This window comes from Zophobas morio, unplaced genomic scaffold, assembly GCF_036711695.1.
Source record: "Zophobas morio isolate AGI-343-1 ecotype UQ-CSIRO unplaced genomic scaffold, CSIRO_AGI_Zmor_V1 ptg000024l, whole genome shotgun sequence".
In the NCBI taxonomy this organism is placed as follows: Eukaryota; Metazoa; Arthropoda; class Insecta; order Coleoptera; family Tenebrionidae; genus Zophobas; species Zophobas morio.
Genome location: NW_026972129.1, coordinates 21,763,647 through 21,771,716, shown reverse-complemented (window position 1 = coordinate 21,771,716; position 8,070 = coordinate 21,763,647). Strand labels below are relative to the sequence as shown.

The window sequence follows — 8,070 nt, the reverse complement described above, 5'->3', positions numbered from 1 at the left end:
TTTAAAATTTTACAACAATCGGAGCTACAATTTTGAAGATTATAATAATTATATATACATAGACACCACACAGCAAACGGCAGAGGACAGACAGTAGACGGCATACAGACAGACAGAAACAGAAAATCTATTACTCCCCTACTATTTTTCTGAAAATTTCAAAAAATTGAAAGTCCAAGAATGTACAGAAGCTCTTGTTCTGTCCTCTCTAAAATCTTTAAAATGTTTAGATTTTCCAAAATGTCCAGAATTTTAGAATTTTTAGACCTCGAACTTCTTGAAATTTCTAGATCATAGATAGAACCCTATAAATTCTTGAAGTAATAAAGTTTTTAGGATACTTAAAAAAGCAAAAATCAAAAATTTTTTGGACGTCTGAAATTGTAGAATCCCTTGAATATTTAAATATTTAGAAGATTTTAATTTTCTGCCATTTCCAAAATCATTGACTTTTTCAAAAATTCTTGAGAATTCTGGGCATAAATATTTCCAAGATCTTTGAATCCAAATTAACAAAATCCTTCTAACTTTTAACACCACAAATTTGGCTGAATTTATGAAATTTCTAAAGACTCTTCGAAACTGTAGAATTTCTGAAACATGTCAATATGCAGAAATTTTGAAAAATTCGAAATATCCAAGGTGTTTGAAATATCTGAAAAATCAAAAGTCTCCAGAGTAGCCAGAATTTCCAAAATTTAAAAAAAATAAAATTCCAAGAATGTACAGAAGCTCTTGTTCTGTCCTTTCCAGAATTTTAGAATTTTTAGACCTCGAAACTCTTGAAATCTCTAGATCATACCCTGTAAATTCTTGAAGTAATAAAGTTTCTAGAATACTTAAAATGAATGAAATCTCTTGAATATTTAAATATTTAGAGGATTTTAATTTTCTGCCATTTGCAAAATCAATACATTTTTCAGAATTTCCGAAAATTCTATACTTAAATATTTCCAGAATCTTCAAAATTTTCAATACATTAAAGTGCCTGTAATTTATAGAAGCTCTATAGTCACTAAAATTTCTAAAATCTTTGAAGTGCCTAGAATATCTAAGATGTTTAAAACTCTGACTCTTCAAAATTGTAGATTTGTTTACATTTCAAAAACCTCTATAATCTCTGGAATTTCGTGAACATGTAAAATTCTAGAGTATTTTAAAATTATAGACTTCCAGAATAGAAACGCTAGAATTCCCAATAAAAATCCGAAATCCTTGCAGTTGTAGAAAATCAGATTTTGAAACATCCAAAATGTTCAAAAAATGTGAAAAATCTTTATTTTCCAGAGCAACCAAACCTTCAAAAGCTCTAAAAAGTTGTAGTATCATAGAATGTTTTGTGATCTCCAAAATATTTAAGACTTTTAGAAATTTCAGGAAACCCAAATTGTTTGTAATTCTAAAGTATTTAGTATGCCCAAAATCTCTAGAATTTCTAGAATCTACACTTGGAGAATCTTTTGAGCACCTAAGAGCTTCGTCGGGATCAGGTTGATCTGTTAATAAACTTCCCATGTAAAGCTTACCCATAATAAATTTTTCAAATAAAGATTCATTATTGTTAAAAAAATCACTCTCCTGATTGATTTAAAATATGTATTAATATTAAAAAGTTCTCGTTTCGAATACAAAATTGTTCTGTAATCAAACCAGGAATTTTTTGTCTTTGTGTTTATTCTAAGTGTTTAGGGCTTGTGAAAACCCACAGTGAGGAGGTGCAGCGGTCTGATCCTCTAGCTGCTGGATACCTACAATACTTTTGCCTGTGATAGTAACTTTCGACAATTACTTCATAAATTTTTCTTTAACAAATAGTTTATGAGTTAATATTCTAATAAGTTGCGTAGATAAAAAGAAGAGAAAAGAATTTCTGCCACTAAAGAGTATCCAAATATATTTATAAAAAGTATAATTACCTACCAACGGAAGAGCGTTGAATTTTATTCACATTATAAAAAAAAACAAAAACAAGTTGCAGTTAGAATCACATATACCTACTAACGAGAACAATATTAAATATCTATTTATTTTTCGCACACCATTTTTAGAGTTGCCCCATTTAGTAAAATTATAATGGATATCATCAGACGATGTGGAATATGTTATGCAGAAGATCTGTTCAGTAGTCGGTCTTGTGCTAATCATAACTTAGATACAGAATTTACATAAATTTACATTTAGATTTACTTTTTTTTTTAATTTTTGATACGAACTTTTAGCTGCAAATGAAAGGAGATGTGCAATAATTATTATCATTAGTGACATCTCATGGCGAAGTGTTTAATTATTAACCTTTTCGGGGATCATCTACAACCTTTTTGAATAAAACTTGAAACAAATAATATTTAAACACCTGATTATAAATATATTTATATTCTTCACACGTATCCCTGTAATTGAGTCATGTTTTTAGGAAACATGAGCCGCTTCTAGTGTCATCATAAATCTGTTGCTGATTCATGTACAACATGCGATGTACAAACTTTCGCACTATAATAATGGTGGTAATGTTATTCTTGCTTGTTATATTTTTCGCTTATCTCGTTAAAAAACACGCCTAGTCGTTATCTAAAACGAATGGAAATTATTACCAGAATTGCAGCAGATAATGGCAATCCTTTCATGCCCATATAAAGACCGGCTGAATGAGTGTCAAGATATCTGATTACTGTTATTACCGTTGTTAAAATTATCACTCAATTATCACTTTTTCGCACGTTTATTTTGAAAAATCGCCATGATTATAGAGTAGCTCCTCCGCATAATTTCCCGCTACCGACACCTTAACCTCCTCTAATTCTAATCCGAAGTCGCAATTTCGTGTTCGCCTTTTCGTTTTCATAACTCAACTCCTCACTTTACTTATTCTTTCTCTGCGGCTATAATTCACACATTCCATCCGAGATGGAACCATGTAATGTGTAGCCGTCAAGATTGCGGCCTTGCTCGCACGAACCTAAATTATTCGCTGCAAGGCTTCGAAGTAAATTGGAGCGGTGCAGTACAAGAACGCCGGTTCGAGACGTCTTCTGATCCATATTCATGGACCTGCGACGATACATCACTCTCCCCATTATTTGAACCACTTTGGATTTGCACACAACACTATAAAACCGTTATAATACAATGATTCCCTTTGCATTGATCAGGGACGACGGCGCCTCCAGCGTCTATAAAAGTTGGCGCGAGTGCTCGCTCTTTCAATTTGGCGATGCTGAGGAGAGATTTATTGACGATGCTGCGGTTTGCGTTACCAAATGTCGCTGGATTCTCAGTCACGCGCTCGTTTACCAACACTAGCTTCTTCGTTCATAACACTTATATAGATCAACAGATTTATCGATTTGTTCGCGGGGCCTACCAGGAAGGATGGCTGTTTACGCGCTTATTTGCTCCTCATTGACGCGGGATTTGAGGATGGGAGATGCGGAAAAACGGCTATTGTTTTTGCGGTTTTTGCTGAGGTGATGTGAGGTGGAAAGACTGAAATGGGACAGAAGAGGGATCAATGTCGCGCTGGAATAGCGTGCTGAAAAAGCGTGTCAAAATTACGTCCTCAAAGACACTAACATCCAATCACCTCGCCTAAAGGACTCACGTATAAAACTTTTAAGATATTGTGAAGGTGAAAGATACCACCGAAAGCAAAACTCAAATTTATTGATCAGGAAGAATTTATTAGATCGTGATTCGGAATGTTGTCAGTCAAACCACGACTGATTGACTGATAATTGTGCCAGAAGGTAAACTTTTATAAAGCAACGGATTTCATAATGTCCGCTTTGGTAATCTACCAAAAAAACCTACTTCTCCCTTTTAAGGTGCCTCTACATTTAGAAAGATCACGATAAAGCTATGAGTGACGATAATTGCACAAGATGTGAAAAAACTTTGGCACGATAAATCGTCTACTTTCCGACATTCATGTCATTAATTTGGGTACAATTAATAATAGCAACAAAAGTTACAACTATACGGTTGCTTTAAAGTAAATTTATGCCCTGCCACAAAAAAAGCTACAACTGTATTAAACAGCTGATACTGTCGTTGCTAGGTGATTTCAGTGATAATACTAACATCGTAAAGGACCAAAATATAGACATTTCCTCGAAGGGTTATGGGACATACCCTTTGTTGAAGACATCATTACCATTCAAAATTCATTGTCATGTCGTGGGTTCCGGGATAAGGGATTTAAGGAAGCATCTGATACTGTGCAATTGTCACGTGGTGGTCAGAAAAAACTTGTCATTTTACAGGTATCTAAGGTAATAAAATGTTGGTAACTTGAAAATCTAGCTAATGATTAAGAGATCGTTTAAACTGAAGACAAGAATCATCAAAAAGAGCTCATTCAACATCCGTTGGGCAAAACGTATACAAGAGAAAAAATTGGTCGAAAGTTATTTCGACAGAATTATGTAGTGTACGGCAGTATGTATGTTTTGTAATTTCATGTTTTTTAGACGTTTCGGAAATCTTAGAATATGAAAAAGTAGTTCTCCCTTTTTGTCTATCTGTTCTCTGTGTTGTACTGTTACTTTTATTGCTCTGAAACTACTCATTTAACAGTTGTGAAACTGTAGATGCTATGTAGATAATGAAGCGCTAACGATAATTTGTCTGACTATTCCCGTGAAAAATTTGATGACATCATCTCATTTTCCGACCACCTTCTAAAATTAGCTAAAGATATTTTCGTATAGATTGCGATCCATAGAACTTATTTTCGGCTTCATTTCGTCGAAAAATCCCACCACTTTTCCATCTGAATATAGGAAATTTTAGAATTAAAAAAAATATAGCATTCAAACCTAATATTTCGAAAATGTATACACAAACACAATAATATTTTTCAAATCAGCACGTCGAGATCTATATTCCAGAGTTTTTTTATGCATTTTTAGGCCAGTAGGGTCAAAATATGCGTGACGCGGTGCGCAGAAGCGATGCGCAGTGGTCGTTCCCGTGTGGTGGCGCTGCGATCGGTTTGTGTCTTTGCTGCGGCGCTGCTATGGTTTGCGTCTTTGCTATGGTTTGCGTCTTTGCTATGGTTTGCGTCTTTGGTGAATGTTCCGGTAGATGTCTCTTTTCGCGCGGGAATTTTTGTGTGTGAAAAAAAGCACAGTTGCCTCACGATGGATTCGAACCCATCGGTCCCGCCGTGCTGTAGAGTCGCTTGTATCACACGTCCATCACGCCCGACGCTGAACAGTAGGAATAATCTCGAACTGATGATAACGCTGGCCTGGCCTGTCGTATTGTTGGTTGTCTAATGTTCGGGCGGCGGCGGCGGCGGCGGCGGCGCCTCCTGAAATGAAAATCCCTGGCTCGGGCCCCCTTGCTTTGGTGTGTGGGGTTCTGACTGCGGTCTTATGCGAGTTAAATCTGGGGACGCGGGCTCCTGACGTTTTAAATTTGGGGGCGCGGGCTCCTGACGTTTGAAAATTGGGGCTCCTAACCCTAATCTCTTAAAATCTAACCTCACTTTTCGTACGAAATTATTATAGGAATAATCTCGAACTGATGATAACGCTGGCCTGTCGTATTGTTGGTTGTCTAACTTGCTTGTTCGGGGGCCCCCGGACACTGGTAATTAAAAATAAAATCCCCCTAAGCCTTAATACTGGGGCTGGGCCCCTTGCGTATAACTTTGGTGTCTGGGGGCCTGACCTCGATCTTATACGACTTAAATTGGGGGCGCCGGCTTCTAACGTTTTTAAATTTGGCGGGTAATTTAAACTCAAAAACTCTCTGGGCTCTTAACCCTACTGTCTTAAGATGTAGACCTTTAAATCTAACCTCACTTTTTATTTAAAATTATTATCGTTAAATAGTAGTAACATAAAATAAAATTTCCCTACGTCGGGGGGTCGGAGTTCTGTACTCCAAACACCAGTGTCTTAAGATGGGGGCCCCCTACGCCTTAAGATGAGGGCCCCTACGTCTCAAGATAGGGCGCAGGCCTCTGATCGGGCCATGTGTTTAAAAATTGGCGGGTAATTTAAAATAAAATTCCCTTACGTCTTAAGATGAGGTGCACGCTCCTGGATGAAGCCCCTCTAAATCTAACCTCACTTTTCATTCAAAATGATAATCGAAAAATAGTAGTAACAAAAACAAAAAATTTTAAACAATGATATATTTATAAACTTACAATACATTTGAAAAAAATTAAACTATCCATTATAAACAAATCTTAAATCTAATTAACATAAAATATAAAAGCAAAAATAAACCATAGAGTACAAAACTAATGTCTAATTAACTAATGAACACATTTTACATAATTCATTTTAAAAAATAAAAAATAATATAAAATGAAAGCGAAAACGAAAACTATAACAGAAACAAAAAAACTAATAAGCAGAATTAATATAATTTTTAATAGTATTCATAATCAACTTCCATACTTTTGGAGTCTTCTTCTTCTTGTAGAGTCGTAAATCGATCTTCATGTATTTTCTTTCGTTGCGAAACTTGTAATTTAGGTTCTAAATAGATGGATTCTACTTGTCGTATCCGTCTTCGAAATCGTTCACCATCTTTAGCGTACTGTTGCCAAATAGCATCACATCTCAATTGGTGATAAGCGAAGGACCATTTCACCATTAAATGTATTTTCGGAGGGTTAAAACTAGAATGAATAAGTATTTGTAAAGATTTTAGTTTGTATTAATAATTACCTTTTTTCCTTTAAAATAAAAGGGTCTTGCGATTCGCTTACAAATGTATGTCCGTTATGAAACCTCACATTTCCGGGCGAAGATAATAAAAAATGTTCAAACTAAAATGATCGGTTTAGATTGATTTTATAAAAAATGTAAACTTACAATTCGTCTCTTCGTTAACTCGGAGACCGGCTAAGATTTTTTCTTCTACATATGCTTTTCACATTTTGTACGAAATGACCAGGTAATATAGCATTTTGTTGGAATATATTCTTTTACACTATCCAAGACTCGTTTCAATTCTTTAAGCTCCACACAGAACGAACGAAATGAGAACTGTCTATTTAAATATTTATTGCACAATATCGAAAGATCTTCATACACTTTCACGATTCCTTGATAAAGATAATTTTTGAGTAGAGTAGAGTCTTCATGTGGCTAGCGTTGTAGAAAATCATGAAGCGAATGATGAACTTGATTCTCTAATCGATTTACGGAGAATCTTTTCGCTTCCTCACAACAAAACTGCGAAGAGTAAACAACACACCAGACAGACATCATGACAACAACAACTACTACTACTAAATTTGTTCGCATGCGTTGTCTATCGAGGAAATCAACAAGAAATCTGTTTCCAGTATAAAACCACATGTTTCCGTTTTTTCGATAAGCATTAATGAAGAACGCTAAAAACGGTGTTCTAGAGTGATAATGGACGAATTAAACCGCTTAGCAGCTCGATACTTTAAAATTTTATTGTGAATGATGATGCAGTTTGCTCTAGAGGTTATCAATAGGAAATCCTTTTTCGGTTGTGAACGATTCCACACGTTCAATGTTAAATAAGATCTCTTGTGGTTTTTAGCATTGGTGTGTACTCTACGATAGCATCGTGTATGATAATTACGTAGGCTTTTGTATCTTGAGGAAACTCATAGTCCGACTCAAATTGAAGTGATACATCTACAGTTGAATAACGAATAGGTTCGGGGTGCTTTGAGCAGTCTAAAACGAATATTGAACGAGTTTTAAAATCGTCATATTTCAATATCGGTTTTGCTCTATCTTGATCGTTGAATTGTTTATAAAAATCGCAATATGCTTGATATGCTTCTCTGTAACGAGTTTTTCTAAAATCTAATTTCCAAGATTCGTACGGATATATACTCGAATTTAAGTGTAGACGTATGCTTCTCATATCGATATTGTCGAATTTGGTAGCATCGGCTAGGGGGTTATTCTTTCTATTAGTTTGAAAAAATACTATACAATAAAGAGGTGTGTGTACACTTTGCAGAGTTTTCACTTTCCACACTTCGTTTTTAGATCTTGGCAGAATGGGCAATTCATGAATATCCCACTTTCTAAATGGTACCAATATAGATTTACTTGTGTTGAT

At 35.2% G+C, this 8,070-nt stretch overlaps 1 long non-coding RNA gene across 1 annotated transcript; it reads right to left on the bottom strand.

The window, feature by feature from the left end:
• Positions 1-6,030: 6,030 nt before the first annotated feature.
• On the bottom strand, positions 6,031-7,227 carry LOC135135344 (uncharacterized). Its single transcript, XR_010281506.1, has 3 exons — positions 6,834-7,227; positions 6,687-6,787; positions 6,031-6,637 (listed from the first exon to the last, which is right to left on the bottom strand). It is a non-coding gene; the product is annotated as an uncharacterized LOC135135344 (long non-coding RNA).
• Positions 7,228-8,070: the final 843 nt, after the last annotated feature.